The 26,112-nt window shown below is 37.6% G+C and overlaps 2 long non-coding RNA genes across 2 annotated transcripts; both read left to right on the forward strand.

The window, feature by feature from the left end:
* The first annotated feature begins 1,410 nt into the window (after nt 1-1,410).
* Nucleotides 1,411-14,184, forward strand: LOC146760800 (uncharacterized). The gene is made up of 4 exons (XR_014946142.1): nt 1,411-1,534; nt 6,391-6,538; nt 10,966-11,094; nt 14,013-14,184. It is a non-coding gene; the product is annotated as an uncharacterized LOC146760800 (long non-coding RNA).
* A 1,948-nt stretch (nt 14,185-16,132) lies between these two features.
* Nucleotides 16,133-25,662, forward strand: LOC146760801 (uncharacterized). Its single transcript, XR_014946143.1, has 3 exons — nt 16,133-16,467; nt 16,872-17,052; nt 25,452-25,662. It is a non-coding gene; the product is annotated as an uncharacterized LOC146760801 (long non-coding RNA).
* Nucleotides 25,663-26,112: the final 450 nt, after the last annotated feature.

Raw genomic sequence — 26,112 nt, forward strand, 5'->3', positions numbered from 1 at the left:
TTTAACATTTGTTGCCTGCTCTTTCCTTGTCAGAAAGTGGTGACTGTAGAAGAGATTCACTTTGAAGACTATTTTGGGAAAATTTTACAAATTCCGAAATTACTCTGTTGTGACGCTTCTTTGTCACTATACGTTGTGAGGCTCTTGCAGATGACTTGGAACAAAGAAGCTATTAAAACATAACAGAAGGAGTTGGAAGGGACCCTAACGCTCATCCTCTCCCAACCCTCTGCTGTGAGTTGGTTGCTCCCCACCAGATCAGATTGCCCAGGGCCCCATCCAACCCAGCCTTGGGCACCTCTGGCAATGGAGCACCTATAGCTCTCTGGGAAGCCTGTACCAGCACCTCCAAAATATCAATCATATCAAGTCATTTTGCCTTCTACAAGTCAATGCCACGATTAAAAAGGTATCTTTCCAATTGGGAATGCAAATTATAATATTTAGTGTTGTAGATTCTTATCTAAAGACAGGCAGAAGTGTGATTATTTAGAAAACACCCCCAAAATAATGTAATATCAATCTTCACATGCGGCAGTGAGACACAGACATTAAAAATGGTGCATATGACATTGTCCTATGATCTGATTCCAAGATCACAATTGTTCTCTCTTCCACATTGTGTGAGAGCTAAGACAAACTCATCTCTCTTGCTGCATCTACACTGAACTTGCAGAGATGTCAGTGTTAGAGGTCTTCTAAAGCCTCATCCAAGACCACTTCAAAGACAAATAAAAATATCTCATTGAATTCATTGCCTTTTTCCATAGGACCTTGTGAATATTATGCATGACTTCTTATACGATATACATAAATCTCTACTAATATGTGTCGGTCTTTTTCTTTTTTCTCTCTCTGCTTGCGTATATTTCAGTGCAGCTTTAGAGAAATAATTTAATTTCAGGTTTAGCTGTATTGATCATCTGAGTATAAAAACACAATATAACTTGCAAACACCAAGTCTTCCTTTTTGCACAACTGCAAGATACCGGTAAGCCTCCTCGCTGCCTGTAGCCTCAGCATACCTGTGCAGTATGATCACAATACTGTTCTAGTCTGCTAGCACAGGACTTGTATACTGAAATAAGATGTTGTTTTGCATTTCCACCTATTTCATTATTATAATGTTGGATTCTTTTGAAGATGGAAGTATTGCCTTAACATAGCGCTCTACACTTTGTCTTCTCCTATCTAATTCAAACCATGTTTTCTTCCTTTTTCTCCCTTCTTCATGCAATATCTGTGTTTCTAACTTCAGTTCCCTCATTCTTCTCATCTCCCGTTTGTCATCTCTATTTTTTGTTACTTTTCTCAGTATTTTGACTTTTCCTTCATGTTCCCTGCTTTTATTTTATCATCTAGCTTTTTTCCCCCGTTTCTAGTTTTATCTCAGTCTGTTCTCTTTTCCTCTTTTTCAGAGCTCCATTTTGTTGATAACCATACTGAGAGAAGTCAAAGGAGATGACATCAAACTCAGCCAACTGAATTTTTTAAGAACATGTTTGGCACTAATAGTCACGCTCATTATGCATCTGTAAGCTATTTACAGCAGAGTCTGGGACAATTTTCCTTGCTTTATCATTTTCCAGTGACTTTAAACTGATTTTTATTTTATTATTTTATTTTTTTAGCTTGGGTTAGCTTGTGTCATTGTTCTGTTGTTCCAGTTGTCTTTTAATCTATCAGTATATTTATAACTTCTGAGTTAAAATAATAAGAAACAGTTGAATCTGTGTAAAACAATAGCATTTAATGTTTTTGGTATTGGGGGAGGGCAATTGAAGAAGTCTCCTTTATCTCCATCCTAATTTAGAAAGAGTCAGCTTCTCTGTTGCACAGACTGTGAATGGGGATGTTCATGCTTGTCCAAAACTCCTCCAGTCTCCTCAGTCACAGCAAATAACTCTATATTGACCATTTTCTCCATTTCTCTGTCTCTTCAACCCCTCTTCTATCGATGATAGCTCCTCCTGGACCTCCCCACCTACAGGAGAGGAAGTGCTCGGAGCTCTGTGCTATCCTGCAGGGTTCATTTAAAGAAAAATCCTCCTGGGTGCATCCTCACATCACTGACACTCATTTCTTACTACCAGAAATTAACCAGGCAAAAAATGACTTAAATAGCAAAATCTTCAGTTTGTATTAATTTTGACCTGAAGTTTTCAGCTTCTGAAGACTCATCAGCAAAACAGTGTCTTTGTTTCTTTGGGAGCTGTTTAAAAATGTAGTCACATATTCAACTCTTTCCTTTTAAGTTCTACTCCTTTGACAGGCTACTTTAGGAAGGTCTGACTATACATGATAAGGCCATAAATTTGATGCACAGATGGTCCAATCGTCTTTGTAATTATTGTATTCTGCCATTAGGTACACAAGGGTTTCATTTGTTTAAGATATATTTTTTCTTGTAATTGGAATCTGTCATGGCAGGTTGGATTGTCTGTTTGCTGGTGGACAAAATGTTCCTGTAACAGGTTTACTGGGATAGGTTAAATGCAATGTGAGGATATTTTTTCCCTATCTTCCAATAAAGAATAAGTCATGTGTAATATATGGTACTATTGGCTGACCTAGAGTTGTCGCAAAGATAATGCAGCCGTTGAGGGAAAGCATTCTGTGTGAGGTTAGTGATTTGTTTTTAGAATGAGTTTCCTATTAACATTAAGTAGAGAAATAGTAATTATTTGTGAACTGCTCATTTAAACCCACAATAAAACATTCCTGCTTGTTCAGGATAGAAAATAGAATAGCTTCTACAAAAGATGATAAATAAAATACTGCTTAATCATTTGGCTAAACAAAAACCCATATCCGTTTTTGTTAATTCCTGAGATTTAATTAAAACACAGAGGTTGATTCCAAACCAAACCAAACCAATGCCTAATTATCACAAGTGTTAATTACAAGCCTTGCTTTAACTGAATGACTAATAGAACAGAATGGCAAATGCCTTCCCAACAGCAAACAGATTTACTGACAAACGAAGCAGAATGCAAATTGAGGGCATCTTCTAGCCTTTGAAATCCTGTTTTACCTCTGCTGTGAATAATAAGTGGGAATTGTTTTAGCCCATGTTGGTGATTGTTTATCATGAAATTCTGCTTTCTCTTTGATGCAGGGAAAAATAGAAAATGAAAATAAGGTAAACACCTTAATCCGTGAACCCTTTTCTCTCCTGTAGTGTATTTTAAATATATGAATATCGAATAAGACCAGGAAATTGGTCTGCTGAGTGTGTACTTACAGATAGCTACTGAAACCAAGCTGAAGAAAAAAATATGGGTTTCAAATGTGAGTACTCCTGGAAGACATTTATGAAGAGCTTGTAACTGGAAGCAGGCTTGGACAGCTGTTAGTGCCTAAATGGTGCTTGTTGTCATAACCCATCTTTTCTTCTCACTCAGGAAAACCAACTGAGTTGCAGCAATAGTAATGACAAATGATATAGCTTTTCATTTTTGAACCATAGTGACGAGGGATTTTGTTTCAAATCTTCTTGTTCTCTGTACAGAAAGTCAACCTACTATTGTGATTAATTTCAGGGATTTGATGTCAAACATGGTATACACTTTCAGGAAAATTTACGCTAATCTGCAAACAAAGCAAATCCAAGTGTAGAAGAACTTGAAAGATTGCTATGACACTTATTTGCAAAGGTATGAAAGAAGAAGGATGCTTAGAGATGGAACAGGATTTTGGTGGCTATTGGTATCAAACATTCTATCTTCAAGTTAACAGATATTATCAGTCTACTTAATTTTGTGTTCTTGCTGTGTTCTGTGAAGGTAACAGAACAGTATCTAGGAAGTCAAAAACAAATTAAGCATTTTAGTTTGGTTAGAGATTAGATCCAAGGCTCCTTTCTACTTCCCTAATTTGGTTTTCTATGTGTGTCTGTATCTTGTCTTTTCATCCTTTTATTTTTGTTTCCAATGTGATCAGAATTTATTGCAAGTTCTTATTCTCCATGTTTACTAGAATTATATTCATTTAAATGGCTCCCTATGTATTTATGCATTTATTTCTGTAGTGTAGAATAAGAAGGAATTCTTGTATTTCCCCTTTGAAAAATATATTCTCAGGTGAAACTGATGAATTTAAGCATAGCAGCTGCCGTACTGTGGTATTTTACATTCATATTACTGCCTGAATTGCAGCACCTCAGAGTGCCTGGCAAATATTAGTAAGTTTAACCTCGAGCTTCCCAGGGAGGTGGGATTGTTATCACCATTTTACAGACATGGTGAGATGGTGGGCTGAATTACTCTAAATCTACACAGCAAATAAATGTTCATAAATGAAATGCCTTGACTCGAAGTCTGGATATTCCTTACATAGACCTTTAGATCATCCTTTTTCTGTGCTGCAAAGTTAGTTTCATTCTCTCTTCCATTGAACTTAATGGCACAGGGCAAAATGATGGTTTTACTGAAATTCAGCTACCTGATTGTCTGCTAAAATCCGTAGGGCTTGTTTTAAAGGAGGGAAAAGCAATACTAGTGGTTTTGTCTGATTTTGATGATTACTAGCAATGACATCAGGGCACTCTCCCCTTAAGCTTACAGCTGTACAATTCTCCTGAGAAGAACCACTCTGTGATTTGATCATATTTGGACATGTGTTTGGTTCCTTGCACTACTTAATGCTCCTTTGCTAGACTGTGAAAAGTATAACTTTGATTTCTACTGAGGTGTCATTATCACCAAAGGCATTGTGCTGTGTATTATGGATCTAGATGGGAATTAGTTATTTGAAATGGAATAGAGTAGAACAGCTCAGCTAAAAGGGACCTTTGTAGATCCTCAGGTCCAACTTCCTGGCCACTTTGGGGCTAACCAAAAGTTAAAGCATATGCTGAGGGCATTGTCCAAATATGTCTTAAATACTGGCAGGCATTGTTCGCCAACCACCAACAGGCTCATCTCTTTAGGCTGGTCCCTATCTTGACAACTGTTGCACAGAATAGCCTGTTTTACTTCTTTTTTTTTTTCACCTTTCTTTATCCTGTGATATTACCTTCCAGATATTCTATGCAAAACATGCAATTTCAAGTCTTAATCCGAGTGGCACCATTGGGAATTGCAGAGTGCTCTCCTCAATGGGAGTGAGATTGGCACATCAACCCCCTGGTGTGTTGGAGCATTACATCAGCTACTTATCAGCAGCATTTTTGTACTGTTTGTATTCAGATGCGATTAAGTCCCAGTATGATTTTATTCTGGCCTCCTCTAAATTAGATTAGTGCAAATCAATTGAATCCTTCCTTCAAAGAGGTAATTTCTTGCAGATATCTTGCAGGATCTACTACTGAAATGGGATCAGTTAGTACAGTATTCAACAAGGTGGATCAACTGCAGTGAAACAAAGTTAGTGGTGTGATATTCATTAAAAATGTACTGCTTCTGTGGCTGATGAAATTCCTTTTGAGTAAGACACTGCATCTGACAGGAGAATTCCGAAGCAACATTTATTATTTACTAGTGTGAGACACTCATTTTGGAAAAGAGCTGAGTTTGAAATCATGCAAGCATCTGTTACATAGTTAGATGAGATAATGTAAATGTTTAGAAAATGCAAATTAAGCTCGCGATAATTAGTAATGATGCTTTTCTACTTTTATTAATAAGGTAATGCTTCTGGCAATTACATTTAAATTTCATATGACGATTCAAAGCACTGGGACAATTTCCTGTGTAGAAGAGCAGAAATCAGTGTGAACTTGCTTAGTGATCTGTATCACGGGCTTGTTACAGAACTGGAAGCTACTTGTCTTCTCTTTTCATCACTCAGCCCTTGCCTTTTCTTGATACATACGAGATATGAAAATAACTGCAAATTATTGTGTCACATTTTTGTATACAAAGGCTGTTGTAATAATATTTTGAAATAAAAAGACAGCCTTCTGAGTCTTACTTCTAGGATATGCAAACATACAAAGCCACTTCTGTCCTGTATATGGAGTAAAAAAAAACCTGAACAACCACCAACTTAAAGCAACTTTGATATGTCATACTACTTTATTTAAATGTATGTTTGCAAAAGCAAGTCCTTTCTGATGTGTCTAGGACCCACTCAGGGTTGACATCTAAGGCTGTGCTGTTGGCATAAACCAGTCTAAAATCCTGGCAGAGACACAGAAAGGAAGAACACTGAATGTTAACAAAGGCTTCATTAATATTGATGTGTAATTCACATGGCAGTGAAAAGCTTCATTATTAGCCACTATTGTTATGGTTCTAGCATTAATATTCAATGAGGATGTGTGGGTATTGAAATTCCCTGACTTCTAGGTACCCCAGTGGTCCAATAATAATAACAAAAACTATGCTAGAGTCAGTGGGAGCCTCGTGTTATCTGTGAAGTAATCAAGCTCTGCTTTGTTTTATGAAGGTTTCTGAGCTCATACTGATGTCTTGTGGAATGGAGGGCACCCATACTTCATTCTGTCTTCAGAAAACTCCTGCATTTACAGATAAAGGTAGCATCTCTTCTCTAAAGCTGCTTGCTGAATCTCTGCTGGAGAGAACTGCCACAGGAGGTAATTTTATACCTGGTAGTCTGGTGGTAAACAAAAAATAACACCAAATAAATAAATAAATAAAAATGACAGTCCCCTTTCTTCTACCAAATCAAGCAGCAGTCTTCGCTTCAACTTCAATTACAAGTTGATTTTCTTTAGGGAGGGAAGGGTGTGTAGTTATAAAAGACCCCATTCACTCTAAGCTTTCTTGAATCAAGTATTTGCTCATCAGAGTTAGGTATCTAAATGCGTGAATTATTTTACTATTGTATGTATAAATGAGATTGTGATGCAGTGTTTGTGCATATGTGCAGGCTGTGATCCATAGAGAAAGATGGAATATCAACAACTGTATCTGTCAAAGTAATTGCATTGACATCAGTGGGGCTAATGGCAATGCATAAGGGCAAGTACATACATGAAATCCTTGCAGGCTGAAGGCCTCAGTGTCTAATGTACAGGCTCCATTTTGAATACTTAACTGAGGCTGTATTCCGAATGTATCCAGACAGTTTTTTTCTTCTGAATTCTCTCAATTTTCCTAAAACAGAATTTCATTTAAACAACAACAGCAAAAACCTCTATGAATCTTGAAAAACCCACTGACTAGGAACAAACCGTACATTCCTTGGGAATCTCATTTATTTATTTATTCTATGAAGTGCAAACTTAAGGACATTTGTAGAAACCACCAGGAACAAAGGCATGGCATGCTACAAATAAATGGGTGTATTTAATTTTCCATAAATATAATTAATAGCTACTGAAATTAAACATGTAGTTGTTTCAGTAGCTTATGGAGACAAGAATTTATTTTCTTCTCACTGTGTCTCTTGCTAACACAAAAGCAAATTGAGCTCTCCCTCTCATCAGACCCCCATTCTTACCTTTGAATGGTGGGCTTAATACATTACAGTAAATCTCAACACACAAACCAAAGTTCTACTGAAACCCCAGTCTCAGAGGTTAGTTGTGACTCTACTGTAATGTGGCTGTACTGTAACACCTGTTGTCTTCTATGGCCATGGTGCATTTACTTGTAGATCTCCTATTCTTCCTTTTCAAGGACTAGTGCCTCAGATCCTACTGCTGTTTCCCCAGTAGGCCTGTTTGCGTAGAGTACTCTCAAATAACTCTTACTTCCATCTCTGAAATAGTCTAGGGACTCTACAGCTTTAGATCTAGTACCCCAAAACACACAGTGGTGATCCAATGGCACACAGACAAAGTGCTTTTTGGGGTGATGTATTGTCAAGCTAGTGCTTTAGTGATTGTGAGTGCCACAGAGTGCCACACTCACACTGTGATGAGACATCTAAACCAGAGCAGCATTCAGAGATGATTTAGCAGCTGGGAATGGGAAGAGTTTGGATGCATTATCACGTGTATTTCAGAAAGTTTTCTTTATTGCTTCCATGGTATTCGTAATTCATGATGAATGATGGTTATTTGTGCTGTGCCACCAGCTGCTGGGTGTTTTATAGTAGTGTCATTAGCTCACTTGCAAGAAAATGACAATAAGCACCAAATACAGCTGGGGCGTCAGTGGAGTAACATAATGCAAGAAAAGAGATTGAGATCAAGTGAATATGTAGAAGCACTTATTGCAGGATAACAGTAACAATTAATGGCATCCTGGAGAGATTTATTCTGCCCTCGGGTAACAAACTGCTTAAACATTGTTGCATGTTCTGAACATTTAAGAAGATAATCTGCATTTCTTCTCACTTTCAAAGCCTTCCACAGGCATTCGGTATTTACTTTTGCTCCTTAGTCATCGTTAACACTTCATCAGTGACAGGTTTACTTTTAATTTTTAGCCCAGCTCATACTCTCATACTGGCAGATGAATCTTCCTGCATTGGCCTTTGTCACAGTGAGAGCTGTTTCTTGGTCTTAATAGGTAGTTGTTGTTATTCTGTTTAAACTATCTGAAAAATGGCCAGGTAACTCATTCACACTGATTATTAGTGTATGTGTCCTACCTTTATTCTCTTTTGCCCACAACTCATCCTTTAGCATCTAAGTCTGAGCTTTAAGAAGATATTTTCAAAGTTATTCCAAAGTAGAACTCACAATCACTCCCCACTTTTTGTCTTGAAGTACAGACTACGCTTCTTAGACTTCTCAGTTTCCCATGTGTATTGTTATTTCCTCCTCTCCAAGGGTATATATATATATATATATATATATATATATATATATATATATATATATATATATAAAGGGTGTATATATATATATATATTAAGGGTATATATATATATAAAGGGTATATATATATAAAGCTGTTCCTACTGCTCTGTGGTGAAATTACTCTTTTATTTTATTTGTTTGTTTGTTTGGTGTGGTTTTTTAAAGAGCACTTTAATTTGCATAACATGTGTGTTTTCTTAAAATAATAATAATAATAACAATAGTAAAAAAAAATAGGTTCTGTGTGAGACCATGGACTAACTTCTTTGTAGGGGTGGTCTCTAGTACTTTGCTATGAAATGAATGCTACCCAGGCTTGTAGTTTGTGCAAAATCTAGCTGATGATAAGTCTACTTATCCTTTTGCATTGCCAGCTGAGATTCTCAATGCTCTTTTAATCAGAATTTGAAGTGAGTGATGTGCAATCAGGGAGGGTTTTTAGAGAACAGAGAGATGCTTGCCATTTTACTTGTACACTTAACGCAGATTCATTTTTTTTTTCACCAAATGACAATGGCACTCACAGGTGTAAGAGAAGAAACTAACAGAAAACACTCAGCCAAGCTGTCTGATAGTGAGATACTTTGCTAGAGCAAATTTTCAGTAGAGCTGCAGATTGACTCCAACTTACTGTGTTTACCTGGTGCTCAGGCTGACGAGCTCAGTGCTATCCCTTTGTTCTTTTTCGGCCCAATAATTAGAAGGCCAAAGTGGTTTACAGGGTAGTGGCTGCTGCTGTTTCCATCTCATTTTAAGAGTCCTTTTGCTATTCAGTGCCAGTCAGAGGGTGTGTGTTAATACCCTGTATTTGAGCTGTGAAATGGATGTGATCCTTGGGATGGAGGGAAAAATGGATTTCATCACTGTTGTGGCAGAGTAACCAGCCTTCAGATCAGTATTCTTACATCCTCAGGTCTAACTGTTAAACGTGCAGCTGAGGTCAGAAAGAAAAGGAAAGAGAAGGCACAGATAGAGTTTGCAAGAGAGAGTTACCAGTAGACTGTAATCTACTCCAGCAAGGCTCCCAGTCCTCTGTGGTAGTTGGAGGTCAATGTGTAGTCCACTCATTTCCATGCTCTTTGTAGGTTTGTTTCATGGCAGATCGATCCAGTTTAGACAGAAATCTATATTGAGGTACTGTTGGGCATCCTCACTGCCGATGCATGAATTGTGCAATGCTTATTGGAGAGCCTCAGCTTTTCCACCAGTGTAGTCCGCTTGTCCTTGCTGTCCTGAAAATCCCACTCTCTTGGGAGGTGTATAAGGTTTATCAGAGATAAAGCAATAAAATGAGGACAAAGGCAAATTTGTGAGAGACAGCACAGTGCATATGATCATGTCTGTCTTGAAAAAATGGCAGGTGGCTCTAAGTTTTTTAAAGGTACAGCACACACTAAACAAAATCACAGCAATTTCATTCACTGTGCGAACTGAGGCCTGGAGTCCTGAAAGTAATTGCTGTGTTCTCTTTTGCTTAAAACTTCTCTAAAATGTTTCAATGATACTATATAATTTTAGTTTAGGTGGCATATTTTCCCCATCAACCAAACTGCAGATGCATAGAACAGTGTATTACTAGGAATCATACTTAAGCCCATCAATATTTCACAGTGAACCTGGATATTAATTCAAATTAGACCTCCTCCTGGTTCAATTCTACAACCCGAGTAAAACACACCATAGAAAAAAAACCACCACTACTATGAAAAATATGTACCAGAGATGCTGTTAAGCTAATGGATGTTATTTTTCACTTGACACACTGCATTTATATTTTTGATAAGACTTTGTTTCATGTATTTTCTACACCTTTTAGAAATAAATAAATGAGATTCAAAATATCCAGGGAATCTATATTTTTTACAAACGTATCATTTGCAACTTCAAAAATATTTCATTCTTCTGGTTAAATTTGTGAGTCATTTTGAGTCCTGTTTTATGTGCAAAGAGCTGGTAAAAGAGGAATATGAAGAGTTTACACATTATTAATAATTCTCCTTTACTAGATACTGAAATTCTTTGAACAATCACATTTCCCTCCTTAAAAAGTACTGTAGAACATATAATTAATGTTTTCAATTATAAAGGGAAAAGAGCCCTCTTCCTGATTGGCCAAGCGATACAGGAGCTTAAATATCATTTCAAACCAGTCAAATTTAGTTTTCAAGAGGTAGTATTTCCCCAGTGAAGATTTGCTAGAGGGTACAGGAAGGGGAGCATTTATCTAACTTTAACTCTTCTGCCTGCAGGCATTTCTGTGTGCTGGGTTATTATACATCAGCTGTGTTTGAAGAGAAAGATCTACCCAGTACATTCCAGTGGAAACTAAGTAAGCATTGGTGTATATGGACTGTGGCCAGGAAAGAAACGGGATCCAGGTAAAGCTACTGAAAAATGATTAAATCAATTACAAACATGAATGCATACAACCCAGCGTAAAACTTCCTACACTACTTTTTCCAACTTTTATTCTTTTTTTTTCTTTTGCCCCGCAGTCAGTCTTTATCATTCTTTATTAATATTTTAGCTCCCTCAGACATTTATCTGCTCTGTGATGTAGAAGGACCAAGGGTGACAAAAATAAAGTGCGTTTGAATTGTAGGCAGGAATTGAAAAGCCTGTAAAATATGTTTGAAAATCCAAAGATGGAGAGATGGTCAGAAAGTGACAAGCTTTTAACAGAAGACAGATTTTATGGCAAAGAAGCTAAGCATTTCTGTGTTTAACTGTGCTTACAATTAATCAACTTTTAATTCTGTTCATTAAGCTTCATTACTTATGAAGAAGAATATTATGGTCACAAAGGAGTGGATTTGATTAAAATTTGAAGCAGAGCAATTCAGAAATAGTAGTACCACCCAACAGAGCTAAGCATGATCAACACTTAGGAGTTCTGTCACATTAAATCGAATAGAGTGTCTCCGTCTTTATTAGGTCAGAACTGGTGTCTAGCTTATGGTCCTTGTTTGTCTTATATGTGGTATGTGTGTGTGATTACAGAACTGTACAGCTTGATTTCCTACAAAGGTACAATGTTGATTTACCTTGTGTAATGCCATGATATGTGAACAAATATTAGTTACCACAACATAGATATGAAATGCGGCGACTCTCTCAAGGTTTAACTGTGGGAGTAAGGAAAGTGATTCAAGGAATAAGTCCTGAAGCTTTCTCCTTCAATTAAATGCACACAGTTATTTTTTTTTCTGTTAGCAAGTGATAATGTCTAGTAACTGCTATTCAAGATGCTGGGATTTTCTTTTCCAGTACGTGCTTCTGGCTCTATGGGATGAATGACTTGACATGGTTTTTAGGATCTATTTTGACTCTAGTTCGCGTCCCAGGGAATTTAAGCCTTTCAAGAGCATGCAGCAATTAATAACACACTTGGATGCATGAAGACAAATGTAGAATCTTTCTTTTGGATCCTCTGGGAGCCTGTTGTGAAATCTTAATGATGTCTTGTATTCAGGAATTGTTCCTGCTGCCTTTCTTTCTACCACTTACATAATCATATCTCCTCTGTTGCAATCTGTAGTGAAAAATATTCAGGACTTGCCCAAACTCGTTCATCTTATTGACACAAACAATCACAGGGACAGTCTTGGTATTATTCCTGTGAAAGAACTCAGCAGGGTGTAGCCCATTCTCCCACTGCCAAAGTGCTCAAATTTGGGGAATATTCATAGTGTTTCACAGATATGAGCGTCTCAGTGCTGAGAGTATTGTCTGTGTGCACAGACACGTTTCCCCACGTTCTTCTTGGCTAAGTGTTCAATTTGCTGTTGATATTGTGCTTAAAAATTTGTTTTGAAAACATAACCTTGCTTTGTATCACGTCTTTATGTGGTGATAACAGCCTTCCAAAATGGTACTGAAGAGGCAGGATCAGATTTCTCAGGTTTGAGTTTGGAATAGTTAGACATGCATCTCTGCTGGATGGGGTCAGTGCCATCAGGACAAGGCTGAGGAGCCAGCTGCTGGCTGTGAATATCAAGATGTGGAAAGAAGTGGACTGGCTCCAGCTGAAGCCTAAGGGACCGACTGCACTGCAGAGTACAGTCACACTCCTAACTCAGGGGTGCTGCCATCCATATCATTTTGTTAATCCTTTACTGACTGGGCTATCCTAATTTTGGCAGAGTTCTCTTTCCAGAGAATTTCACTTGGTCTCTGAGAATCTGAACAAAACTGATTCATTTCCAAGAAATGGCAATATGGTTTCTTCTGGAAGTGTAATACTAGGTATCATACAACTGGTTTTACTACTTGCTGTATGCTTTAAAAATAGTTCTTTCACTTTCTTAAGCCTGGTTCCCCATTCAGCAACACGTGTGCATAACCTTTTATCAACTCGGTTATCAGGAACCTGGATTTAAATCTGCATATTAGCATTGATGACTATTATGAAATCAGCCTTTCTTTGAATAGCAAGTAAGAAACATACACAGAAATAATGAAATAGAAGTGTTTTTAAGGCTGCATTCTTCATCAGGATGTATGCGATACTGAGTGTTCATGAAACCTGTCTCTATAGACTTGTAATGTGAAAATAGAAGCAGAAATTGTAAAGTGCTAACATTAATTTATCCCTTGAGATCAGGGTGGTAAAGTTAGGTAAAGCGCTCTCGTGGAACAACTTTTCCCCATCCCTAATTTACAGAAAAAAAATGTAGTAACATGAATGAACAAAGAACAAAACATGAAATAAGATCAACCTATAACTCCATCCCCTCCTTTTCCCCGGGACAGAAATGAAAACCACTTTAGAGGAAACTCTTATATTTATATAAAATAAGGATTTTTTTTTTCCCCTACTTCCATCTAATTTCCAATGAATAAGAATTACTTTCATGCTATGTCAGACTCAGACGGGATTTTAGTTGAATTTACCCTGAGCTATATAAGCATTATAAAGTGAGACCTTTTTTCCATAGATATGAGTCTGTTCATGGCTTGTATATTACAGTTTGCCTTATTACATCTTATGGATTGAAGCCTAAGGCTCTGTAAGTGAGTTGCCCAAAACTGAAGGACCCTTACAAGCTTTGACAACCAACAACCTGCATTAACAAATGATGTGGATATTTCATTTGAAGTGGGAAGAATAAAGAACATTGCTTTAAGTCAGTGAGGAAAATGACTTAATATAAGTTGAGTACAAAAGATGAGTCTAAACCTGATTGCTTTCTGTAGGAATAATTAAATGGAAGCACTCTAAAAAAGGTACACATTTTAACAAGTTCCTTCTTTAAATGTGTTTCATGTTCTTTCTCCATTTCTTCTTCTCCCTCAGCACGTGCTCATCCAGCATCTGCTGCCTTCATTAGCAGTTAATGTCTGACCACCAGTACTGCTGCTGAGAACCAGCCCTGATAAACTGTGAGGTTGTTTTACATTTGATGAAAAAGCCATGTTTCTTCTTTTAACATAAGAAATCCATGCTGTTGGAGGTGTGCATAAGAGGGTAACCCCACTCTGCTAGTGTACAAGAGCTACAGGTTACTGGAGCTAGGGAAGAGTTTGAGTGGAAGAATTCTCTATACTATACTGATAAGAAACAAGACAGTTCTTCATAGTCCTTTTCAACAAAGAACCACTTTGTTTGCAATGTGTGTTTTTGCTTTTCTGGACTCAAGAGAAGCATAAAATAAAATGGAGCTGCCAAACTTCCAGGCACAAGGAAATTCAGGAAAGGGGCTCTTTTTGAGACAGAAGACCCTTGTCAGACAGCTGAGGTCCTGCTTGCGCTTAGCCATAGTGGCTCAGGATACAGAGAATTGTATATGATGAAAGCATAGCAGAATTTTAAACTCCTCTGAACATTCATTTTAAGATTTCTCCCTCTCTTTCTCTTTTTTTTCAATAGACCTGGTGTTTTAGAAGACATTTAGAAGTACGAACATGCAGATAAATGCCACAGATACTGGTAAAATAATCCAGAAGTAAAATTCTTATTGGAAATGGGAGATATTAAGTACTTAAATGACCAGGAGTAGAAGGTAGTGTTCAAGCATGCTCTACAATTGCTATGGTTTTTAATGATTTAATGAGGAGATTGTATGTGAAACCAGGAGCTGGACTCGATGATCCTTATGGGTCTTTTCCAACTTAGGATACACTATGATTCTATTATTTTTCACTTTTTTCGATGGTTATAAAATGTAAGTATTGATATCATTAATATTTTTCCCCCATTTAAATGTCACAGCACTGAAAATATTGTGATCCATTTATTGTTTGCGGTTATCTTGCCAAATAAGCAGGAACAGCTTTCAGCCATTAGCTTGTTTTTTTTCTGTTCAAATCTCATAATAAGTCACCTAAATTATCAACAGAAAAAAATATTTCTTTCATTAAAAAGACATTTTTATATTTTTTCAGTTCCCATTGTGTGATATGATTTCCCATTCTGCACTCTAGTTTAAAGGTCAATAATGAAGTCATTTGATATTTAATCATCCTAATGTTTTGGTACTTTAATTTGACAAAACTGATTAAGAGCTGAATTTGTTGAAATCTCTGAGAAGCTGGGTTTGGTTCTTGCTCTGTGTTCAACAGTTGTGCAGATTTATTTATTCTTAATCATTCCCTGTTGGCTTAGAGCTGCAGATGGAGTTCTGAAGCATGCTGAAAATTCAGAAAATTGACTAGTGGGGATTTTTCAAACTCCTTTGCAAGCTTATCAGAATTTAACAAAATCAACATTATGAATAGGGTTGGTATCTTGAAAGTAAGGAATTCATAAGCTACTGAAACAATCTCACATTCTACACTCGCGTTTCGTTTTAGAAAATACTTCTTTTTAAGGCGGAATCCTACTCTTGGGGGAAAAAAAACACCACTGAAAACTGGGAACGTAGAAGTTTTCAACCATCTCTTTACATTCCTGTTTATGTTTACAGAAAACATCTCCAACTTCCAGATTTTTATATTAATATTTATTCGTCTGTTCTCTTAGAATTAGCCCCTGACTATAGAGAAAGAAAAGATGGGATGGGTTAGTGTACAAAATGAGATGAGAGAAAAATAAGAGGGCTAATGAAGAACAGATTTGGAGGGAACAGCAAAGTTAATATGTTGGGAGAAGCCGAACGGATAGGAGGATTACTATTAAATTCCTGCCACTCTTATGTTATCCCATTCTGCTTCAATGCCTTTATTTGGCAAATGGAGAGAGTGATATGTTTTTGCAAAGCTAAAAAAAATAGTGTCAATTTAGTGCACAGACAGCTCATCTTTAATGACAGTCATGAAAGGGAAAATATGAAAAAATATAAGTTTTTAGGGGATTAGATGCTGCTGATAGGTCTAATGCTATCAAACAGTTCATAATTTGGAAGGAAATAGAAAAAAAAATCTTTCTTTTAGTGTGTCTGAGTGTGTGAGTGACAGAGATTCTCTTTTCTTTCATAGCGGGGAAAAAATACCCACATTCTGGACACTTAACAAAACACAGGTCTTGTTTCCAGCCAGTCCCATTTATAATAATAGATCTTCAAGAGCTGAATCTTATCAGAATAAGATAAAGATGACTTCAATGCAGTGAATAAGTACCTCCACAAGGAGAAAATGAAGGCACTAAAGAACTCTTCAGCCAATCTAAGAAAAGCCCAAGAAGAATCAATTGCTGGAAACTGAAGCCCAATTAATTCAGATAAATTGTAATTTTTTAACTGTCAGAATGATTAAATGTTGGAATATTTTCTGGGACGGGCAGATTTTCCATTTTCCAAGATTTGCAGACTGCGGTAAGAGAATTTTTCTTGAGTACAAGTTATTTCTTAAAAATCACTAGGTATTCGGCTTAGTAACTAGATACAATTTAATGGCAGGGATGTTCATGTCATATGACAATCTCATCCAGCCTCAAACATGATGAGTCTTTGAAATAGTAGCACTTAGAGCTCTGCAGATGAAGGCTGTTACATACATTAGGACACAGTTTTACAGCTGTATTTTGATTTCGTCTTACAGACATTGGTAATAGTAGGAGTAGGCACTACATGTGCTAGTTTCAAACAAATATTTTTATTGCTACAGCAACTGGTTTTCTGTTCTGTGTAGTGAAACATTTTGTGATTCTTTCATTTGTTTTCAAGATATCTTCTGCATGTTATATTTCACTTAGAGGATTTTTCCTTGCTGTTCTCAGATCTCCTGAACTTTGAGTTCTGCTCCCATCACCAGGATGCTGCTGACCTGCTCTCTGCTCTGCCCAGCCACTTAACTTAGTGGTGGAATTTCTGCTGCCTTCACCATTTCCTTCAATTTATTCTCCATAGAACCCTACCTCAGCTCTCACAAAGTCTCAGCTATTCTTCGAGTTACTCCAGGTAGGGCACTAAACTGGTTTGCCTTTGTTTCTGTGCTCTGCTATCCTGCATCATTTCTCTTCATTTGCCATTCCTTCTTTCTAGGCTGTTACCATCTTCTTCTGTGCTTTAGGTGACTGGGGGAATTAATTGCATGCAAGCAAGAAGTTTTTGTGTTGGGTTTGTTTGTTTTTTTCCTGATTAGCTAATTATGAGAGAATAAATGAATCTAGGAGTGAGCTTGAATTTCTTCCCCAAACATTTCTACCTTTTATGGTATTACTTGATTTGAAATCACTGTAATAAGAATGTGAAGGACTGTGATGGATTACTAAAATTCCACAATTAAGAGAAATTTAGAAAGACTTTTATTCCTTTACATTGCTCATCTTTTACTTTAGATTGCTCAGCAGAGCTCATAATCAGGTTTCCATGCTACTTTTGCTGATGTAGAATTTCTGGAATGCCTTGCCCTGGGATAAGAGCAAGCAGCCATTAAAACTTCGTATTATCTTTAACAGCTGTCTGATGTTGTTCTATACTGTTCTGAGAGTTCATTATGCAAACTCACATCACACTTGTTAGGTCAGGTGTAGAGTAGAAAGCAAACCTTGAATTCTTTCTATGTGAGCCAGCAAAGGAGAAAAATGAGATGATGTAATTCACCAAAACTGATGTTTAACTGTGGCAGCAACTACAGCCATGCTGTGATGTTGTGCTATGCAATGAGAATGCTGTATGCTAGGCAGCACTCTTTATATGCGCCAGCCCAGCTTTTTATCTCACGTATGGCATTCTGAACCCTGTGTCCCTTTCTGGGCATTATTGGTGCTCACTGAATGGAGAGCAAGAGCTGAATTTGTACTACTTCTGCATCTAGAAAGTAAATTTCAACCTGTGTTTAAAAAGTGTGGATCATTTGTTCTGGAAAAGCACTATGAACGTTATTCATCTTGCCTCCATAAGAGGCAAGTCTACCAGAAAACGAGTTCTGAAAATCTGTTCCCAGACTGAACTGTGGATGTAGGACTCTGCTAACAATTGCAATGCCCATTCTGTTTCCTTTTTGTTGTCTATGGCTTTAAGGTCAGTCCATTTTCTCTGTTACCACTGTGTGTACTGTGGAAGGTGTTATAATATTCAAAGCTTCTTCTATTGTTTTGTAAGATGGCCGTAACAAACTTCAATCTTAAACATGAAGAAGCCAGTTAAAGAGTACACTGAACAAAGGAGGATAACTGCAACAGATACTATAAACGCATTTATGCAGTTTAGAACTGCTGCGTTGCCCTCAAATGCTTGATTTCTGACATTACAATTAGATCTGATTCTCTTCTGTTGATAGCTTTAGACTGATAAACCATAACTGAATACAATTGCTGATTTAGTGAATGTGAGTGAGAAGAAAGCAAAGGTTCTGTATATTTAAAACAGAGGAATTCTTTTCATTCAAAAAGCTAAAGTCTCCTGTTTGACATGATTTACAGCAGTGAGAGCAGGTCTGATAACCATCCAGATTCAGACTATAGCTCCTAGAATGGATAGATTATTATCTTCTTTTATTACATTCATGCATGGTTTGCTGTTGAAGCTGTATATTAAAAAGAAAACAAATACTGTATAGCTATATCCTGTTATCAATTCAGTGAATAGACTTCTTACCATGCCTGATCAATGAGGAATTTGGTGTGAAATCAATGGCAACTCTGGTCCATAGCAGTCAGTTCTCCTGAGGGCAATATATCCATGTTAATGTCACATTCAAATGAGAGCAAATTCCTATTGCCCTGGAAATCACTGAAGCCTTTACTGTTGATTTAAAGGTAGGGTGGCTGTGGGAGGTGAAGCCCTGACTCTTTGAATTGAGTTTAAAAGGCTGTTATTCTATTTATCCTCAAAAGTATGACTATTATGGTTGTACAGTTTGTCAGGAACCTTAAAACAGTTACATCACGGATCTGTGCCTCTATGAAGTCATGTAAAACAATTGGGCTTTTTCTACCCTCTTGGTAATTTTCCAGTGTCTTATTTGCTGTCTGTATAAGGCTTTCATTTTTTATATCCGTACATCTAATAACCCCTTTGCTAATATCAGCTTTTTATTAAGGGCTGGAAGTACACTCAGCCTTTACATGTCAATACCTGCTCCAGTTCTTTTACGACTACATAAGTATGAATAGCAACAATGACACCAGATGCAAACTTTCAGCCCTAAATTTGCTTTCACAGGTTTCATCTCTGGTAGGCACATCACATCTTTCTCTAGGCTTTTCATTTCCTGCCTGGGAGGAGTGGAGTGGCCTCGCAGATAGGACTGCAGTGCAATGACCAGCAGTCAGCTGCAGTATCTTCTGCACATCTTTGTTATAGTTACATCTTAGACAGACTTGTAAAGAAATCATGCTTGGGACTGTAACAGGTTGCAAGAATACTGGGAAGACTGGCATATCAGCAGTGAAAAACTGGCTTTCCAAATTGTGGCTTTAATATTATAATGCAATATTAAGCAGATTTCTTTATATATATATATATATACATATATATATATATATATATATATATAAAATTATGTAATATTAAGCATTTTAAAAATGAATTTTATCCTTATTCCCTAGCATATTGGTGTTCTAAGTACCACTGTGTGGATCAAATTCATTAAGGCCCTGTAGGTTTTAAATGGTCTACCTTAGAATGTACTTAAATAGCAGTAATCATAGGACTGTGTTCACTGATTTGTAAATATGGAAACTTCCATATTCTACAGAACTTGATTAACTCTGGTTGCCTGTGAAGGGCGTGCTGAAAGCAGGAGACAGCAGTGAGATTTTAATTATTATAATTTAAAATATTGACAATATTCAATGCCTTCTGCTTTCTTCTTTCAGCAGTGCAAGCTTAAAAAAACCTCCTAAGAGGTCTTAGGAAGGCTGTAAAGCAAAGCAGGATGTGGTGTTAGATTGCTTCAGTGCATCTGTGATTACCTCAGGATGCAGAACTGGTGAGGTTAAAAGGGGGGCAGTGGTTCAGGCAAAAGAGAGAAATATATCATATATACCATATATAATAGAGAAAGAGAAAGCACTGAGTAGATAGCAGGTTTTGAGTGAAGAAAAACCCCAAACAATAGGAAGGACAGTGGTCAGAGGAGAATACTGTGTTGGTTTTCAATAAGCAGATTTGTGACCTTGTGTCTAGGAAAACCATACAATGTGATGTCCAGTGCTTTTGATATGCCCCATCCACACCACGCCCTCTGCGGTCTCCTGCTAATGAGTCCCATTTTAGGTTACAAGCATAGAGAGTCATTCAAAGCCTCACACTTGATTAGTCTGTTGCCTTCAATGCTGCTGATCAAGAAGTGCTGCTGAACTGATGGTGGGTCTGTGCAAATAAAGGGCAGCTGCTCCTCCCCTTCTTCAAGGTCCCTGGCATGAGAAATCACAGAGGACTTGCCACTTATATTTTGTTGTCTGTCCTCAACAATTAAGGGATAGAGAGAGCACAGGACACAGCAATGGAAGGGGTCTTTTGAATCTTCAAGTCTGATCCTTCGCTACTGTGGATCACGTCCTGCTCTTATACCTTTCACTAGCTAATGAAGGACCAACTGTATGTGTTTCTTCCTTCTGCTCCAAACAGAAAACTCTAACAGAATCAAACTCTCCTGAAGGTTAGCAACTCCGGCCTGAGGACATTTCTGGCTAGTCTCTGCTCATTAGTGCCAATATTTCCCTTTGGCTTAATTACCTCATCTTCCTCCTCTGACGTTTACTTCACTAATATGTTTATAGAGAACAAATTATCTCACCTCTCAGCTTTGTTTGGTTGGGCTGACCACCACATTCTTTGTTTTCAGCTCCTAATTTAGCCTCTCCACTCCCTGTTATAGCCGTTGGTGTTGCTTTCCTTAAGAAAAAAATAATAATAATGAAAGTTGACGAAAGCCGTATGTAGGTCTAACCACTGCTTCCCATGGTAGTACTGCATCTTCTGGAAATACCATCCTTTACATGGACTTTATATACACAATCACATTTGTGGCTGATATAATACCCTTCAATCTCAGCCACTGCATTTTAAATTTCAGTGGTGTTTCTTTGTTGTTAGGAATAACAAGAGCAGTTTGTTTTCTTTGCATTTCTAGCTCTGACTCAGACTGACTTTGGCAGTTTTTGCTTCCTCTGCAGCCAGACATTTTGATTTCTTCAACTACTGTTCATATGCCTTTAGAGTTGGTTTTTAACTATATAAGAAATAGATCTGAGCTGCAATTCATCTTGCCTGAGGCTGTCTCTGCAGCAGTGGAGGCTGGAGATGCTGTTAGGGTGAGCACTGACATCTGCCACTGTCTGCAGTCTGCCCACTGCTCTCTCAGCATCTAGATTTGTTCTGCTGGGGATGTTAGAATTGTGTCCTTGCCCAGAGCTTTCTGTATCCACTCATGGATCTGCTGTCCCTAAATGTGTCTAATCCCTCTCTGACCCTGCAGATACTCTCAGACTCCACAACCTCCTGTGTCAGCAGATTTCATGAGTTCACCATTCCAATGCAAAGCAGTACTTGTTTTCCTTTATCTCTCTTAAATTGATACCATTAGTTTCACTGAATGACCCCTATCCCTCATGCTGCAAGTATGGGTAAATGGATTCTGCATTCAGGCTGTTCTTCATCTTTATACCTTCCAGACGTTGCAAACCTTGATTGCACCTCCCTTGGCCTTCCCTTCTCCAAACCTTTGTCATTTTTCTCCAGGAAGCTGCTCCATTCCCTTGATCATTTACCAGCCCACCCATACTTTTTCCTTAAGTCCATTCCACTCTTTTGGAGATGTCGGAGTAAACCTGTACTGGGTGCTCAATAAGGGCTTTCACCACATGTTGCTGTAGCCAAAAAGGCCAAGATACTGTGAGCTACGACTCCATGATAGTTTCCCTGTAGGTAAGGTAATAATTCTGGCAAGTAATGACTGAACACAAGCAGACTATTTGCCACATTAGCATCAGTTGTGCAGCCAATTATATTGACCTGGTCAATTCTATCGTATCCCTTGCAAACCAGTCAGCTTAATTCAAATGCATGCAAGAAAGTTCCTGCAGAATTAGCCCTCAGAACTCCATTCAAACTTTGGTTACATAAAGCAGCTTTTCTTCGCTTTAGGTTGTAATAACAAATCAGTAACTGATTTCAAAATTAAGCTCCTTGTGTGCATGCAAATTATGCATTTCAGCCACAAGCTCTGCTAACAATGCAGAAACAGAAGAAAATGATGGAGGAAGAAAAAAAGCCCAATCTTCAATCTCTTCAAAATTTCTTCAGAGTATGATTGTACAAGCCTCAGTCTTTGACCTTTGTGCTGAAATGGCAATCTTTAATTATAAGCAATTGGCCCACGTGAAGAAGGGTAAATCAGTCACTTAGTATAACATGTTATCATCTTCCTGATATTTTGCCATTAGGAGCCCATTTTTGCTAGATAGAATGATCACTAATTGTTAACCTCAGATGCAGAAAAGAAACACAATAAAAGAATCTAATGATAATAATTTTAAACTGAGAACTTAAACCCACAGTACAGGAAAATCAATGTATAAATTCTGAAAAGTATTTCCAGATTTCAGTCCTTCTGGAGTCAGTGTAATGCCACTGTATTTATGCCAGTGATATAGATTCTTCCTCTGTAAGCCCTTGTTCCCTAGCACAAACTGATTTAACCTGCAAGTACAAGCTTCATTATTATAACAATGATCAATAATGCCATTCCCATCTCTGCCTTCTAATTTATAGATCTTATTGCCAGGCATCTCAAAATGAACCATAGAAACATATTCTGGGGTTACATACTTGTTATATAACGTCTTAGGACAGGAATATTACTTACTGCTATTAGATCTGGATTTTTATCACATTAAATGCTTTGACAGAAAAGGAAAAAAAAAGAAAAAAAAAAAAGAAGAAGAAAAAGAAAAAGAAAAAGAAAAGGTCTTCCAAGATGTTACTGTCCTCCCAGCCAGTATGTATTCCACTGAAAAGTCTTTGAGTTGTGCAGCTGTCAGTTTGTATCTGGTGTGTATTTCAACCACTACCAGCTGTCACTTGAGAGAAAGGCAGGTAGCTAGAGAAGACTGCAGCTCCCTGTTTCACTGCATCTCAGCAGGGGAACTTATAACACAGCCATATGTGCTCCTCAGTAATTTTTTAGTGCTTATTTCCTGGCTTTTGTAGTCTTTGCTTACCTTTGCTTTGAAGATCTCTGTAGTTCATTTCTGCTCTTGGGCACCAATAACCCAACCTGTTTTTCAGAAGAAGTGGAAGAAAGTCGGGTGGGCAGCTTTGTAGTGGTTGTACAGTTGAAGTTGCATTAATCTCCTGTGCTCCTGGTGAAAAGGTTCTGAGCATAACAGAACCTGAACAGTGAGAATGTTAAATGGAATAATTAAAATGCCAAATAGATAATTCTGGGAGTTAGAGAGAAAGGCAAAGGAAAAGGGAACTGGAAAGCAATAAAACCAGATTGGAAGGTCTGACACAGACTGCTGTGGGGATGAGAGACACTGAAGGAATAGGATGAAAAGGAGGAGCATGATAGACAGTTAAAGGAAAGGTTTAATGAGACTTGAAAAGAGCAATGAATTAAGCAACAGGATAATGCTATTGAAAGAAATATATATATATATATATATATATATATATTTATTTATTTATCTTTCAAGATATACCATAAAAGGCAAGGGAGAGAAAAATGTGTCCAAAGAGAAAGAAAATTTTCTAACAATGGAGAACCAGGAATCTGTATTGAATCACAACTTGAAGAAATTGCACATAAGGAGTTGATTGAACTCTGCAAGAGTTGTTGAAGAGCAACTAGGATTTGGAAGGGCAACCATCACCCTTGCCCTCAGGAGAAACAGAATGCAGAACATTTTCTTTATACATTAGCAGTAATGATGGTTGCTCTCATTTCATTTATTTTTTTTCAAAATTTCAGGGTGCATTTTTTATAAATGTAGATTTTAAAGGAAAAGAAGTCAGTAATACATGAATTCCAGCTGACCAAGGACCTCCTACTGATACTGTTCCATGTGATTGCTCGCCAAATATCTCAGACTAAATGTCAGAGCCTTGCTTAATGTAGGCAAGTGGAGTTAAATCTTTTTCCTTTTTTCCTGTAGAGTTTTACAATTTTACACCAAAGGAGATTATGGCAAACTTTACATCTAGATATTGGAAACGAGTACAAAAAAATTTGAAGATCTGTGTGTGAATAGCAGATTGTGGTTTTGTGTTTTCCCAGAGTATGTTGCTATTGTTTCATCTGACTGAAACTTGCAAAATAGTTCCCCTGTGCAATGTTCTAAATGAGTTTAAAGGACATTTCTCTGAGCAGACAATAACCAGTTCCATGAAGTGAACTGGTAAAGCATTGTTTTCTTCAGCACTGTGTTGGATTGCTTTCTGTTTTTAAGATGTTTCAAGAGAAACATCTTATGTTGTTGGAACATACCTAAAGTAATTTTCCCTTGTGAATTCTCTACTGTTTAGAATGGGTTTCATTCACATTTAGTATTTTCTTCAGTAGAAGCATAAAAGCAGTCGTCCTTTACCTGAGCACCTGTGGTCATCACAGAATACAGAGGCACTTATTTGGTCTCCCTGTTACCCAAACACAATTGCCTGGAGGTGCCTCTTTCCTTAAAGCCTTAGACAAAACAAATAATCAGAATCCCAAAGATATTGTGAAGAGAAATTTGTTTTAGCATGCCCTAACATCATTCAAATGATATAACGCTATTCAGCAGAACTTGAAACCTGTGGAAAGGTTTCTGCTTGCTTCTTTCCTTGATGTGAAGATCCATTAATGCCCGGCATTCATGGATTTTAATTCACACCATTCATGTTACTTTAATGTAGTTTGATGTGTGTTAATAATGCATACATGCTTAAATCAATGGGAATAGTACCACGTCTAAACTTGGCTAATAATATGTGCCTGCTATTAATTTCTGGTTTGCAGGAACAAAGAGTTTGCTATTTCTATATATATATTTTTTTTCTTCTGCCTAACCCCAGCACTCCATCTTTCTTGGTTCATTTTCTAAACTGAGTTTTAGGGATTTCAATCCTTCATTCCACTTCAGGTTGACTTATTAATTCCCCCTGTTGGAAGCTGTTCTGATTTTTATTTTATTATTTTATTATTTTTTTGTTCTAACTAAACCCAAGGCACTTCTGCAAACCCACATCTCTACACCTGGCAGAATGCCACTGTTATTCAGCCTGTAAGTACAACTCAGATGAAATCCACGTCTTCCAGCAGCTTATAATGTACTCTTTGTTTCTTATTAGTTTTATTTTTTGCTTCTTAATTCTTCCAAAGATTCACATTTATGTTTACTCCTCCCATGGCTGAATACTGTATTTAGGACAGCAAAGAATAAGTGAAGTCAAAACGCTGATTTAGAAGCTTTGACCACACCATCAGCTGCTCCAAACTGGCAGAGCTGAAATGGGCTTGTCTTACCGCTGCTGAGGATCTGGATCCAGAAACGGAAAGGAAAAAGAAATGGCTGAAGGAAAAGTTTTCTTTTGAGAATATTCAGCAGATTTTGCCACAAGTTAAACCATCAGGATGCGGTGAGTTTCCAGTGAAAAGCATTTTAACAACTTCTGGCCTGTGTGGGATAGGATCCCAAGTGCTAGGCAAAGATACTGCAGAGGGATTCACTTCTTCTGTACCTGGCTATCAAATACTAAACACTCAGGGTGAGACTGCTGATGAGGCAGATATCTGGTGTTATAGGTGCCTGTGGCTGCATACCTTGCAGCTGCCTCCCCAGATGGGTGCTGTTAGGAGTGCTGGCTGTCCCATGTAGCTCTGATACCCAAGGAATCATAGTGGCATTCTACAGCTGTGGTTTATGAATCCCACCCTAGGCTGTTAGACATCCTAGATTAACTCTTAGTCCTCCTCTCTGCCTTGTTGTGTGGCTGTGCCTGAAGAGTCTTGGATGCAACAGTGCAGGCTATTGTGTTTGGTACCAGAAGTGTAGCTTCTTTAACATATAATCCTTCTTCCTCACAGGC

The sequence above is a fragment of the Coturnix japonica genome, chromosome 5 (genome assembly GCF_054131305.1).
Source record: "Coturnix japonica strain WE chromosome 5, WE-NBRP24, whole genome shotgun sequence".
Taxonomy (NCBI): Eukaryota; Metazoa; Chordata; class Aves; order Galliformes; family Phasianidae; genus Coturnix; species Coturnix japonica.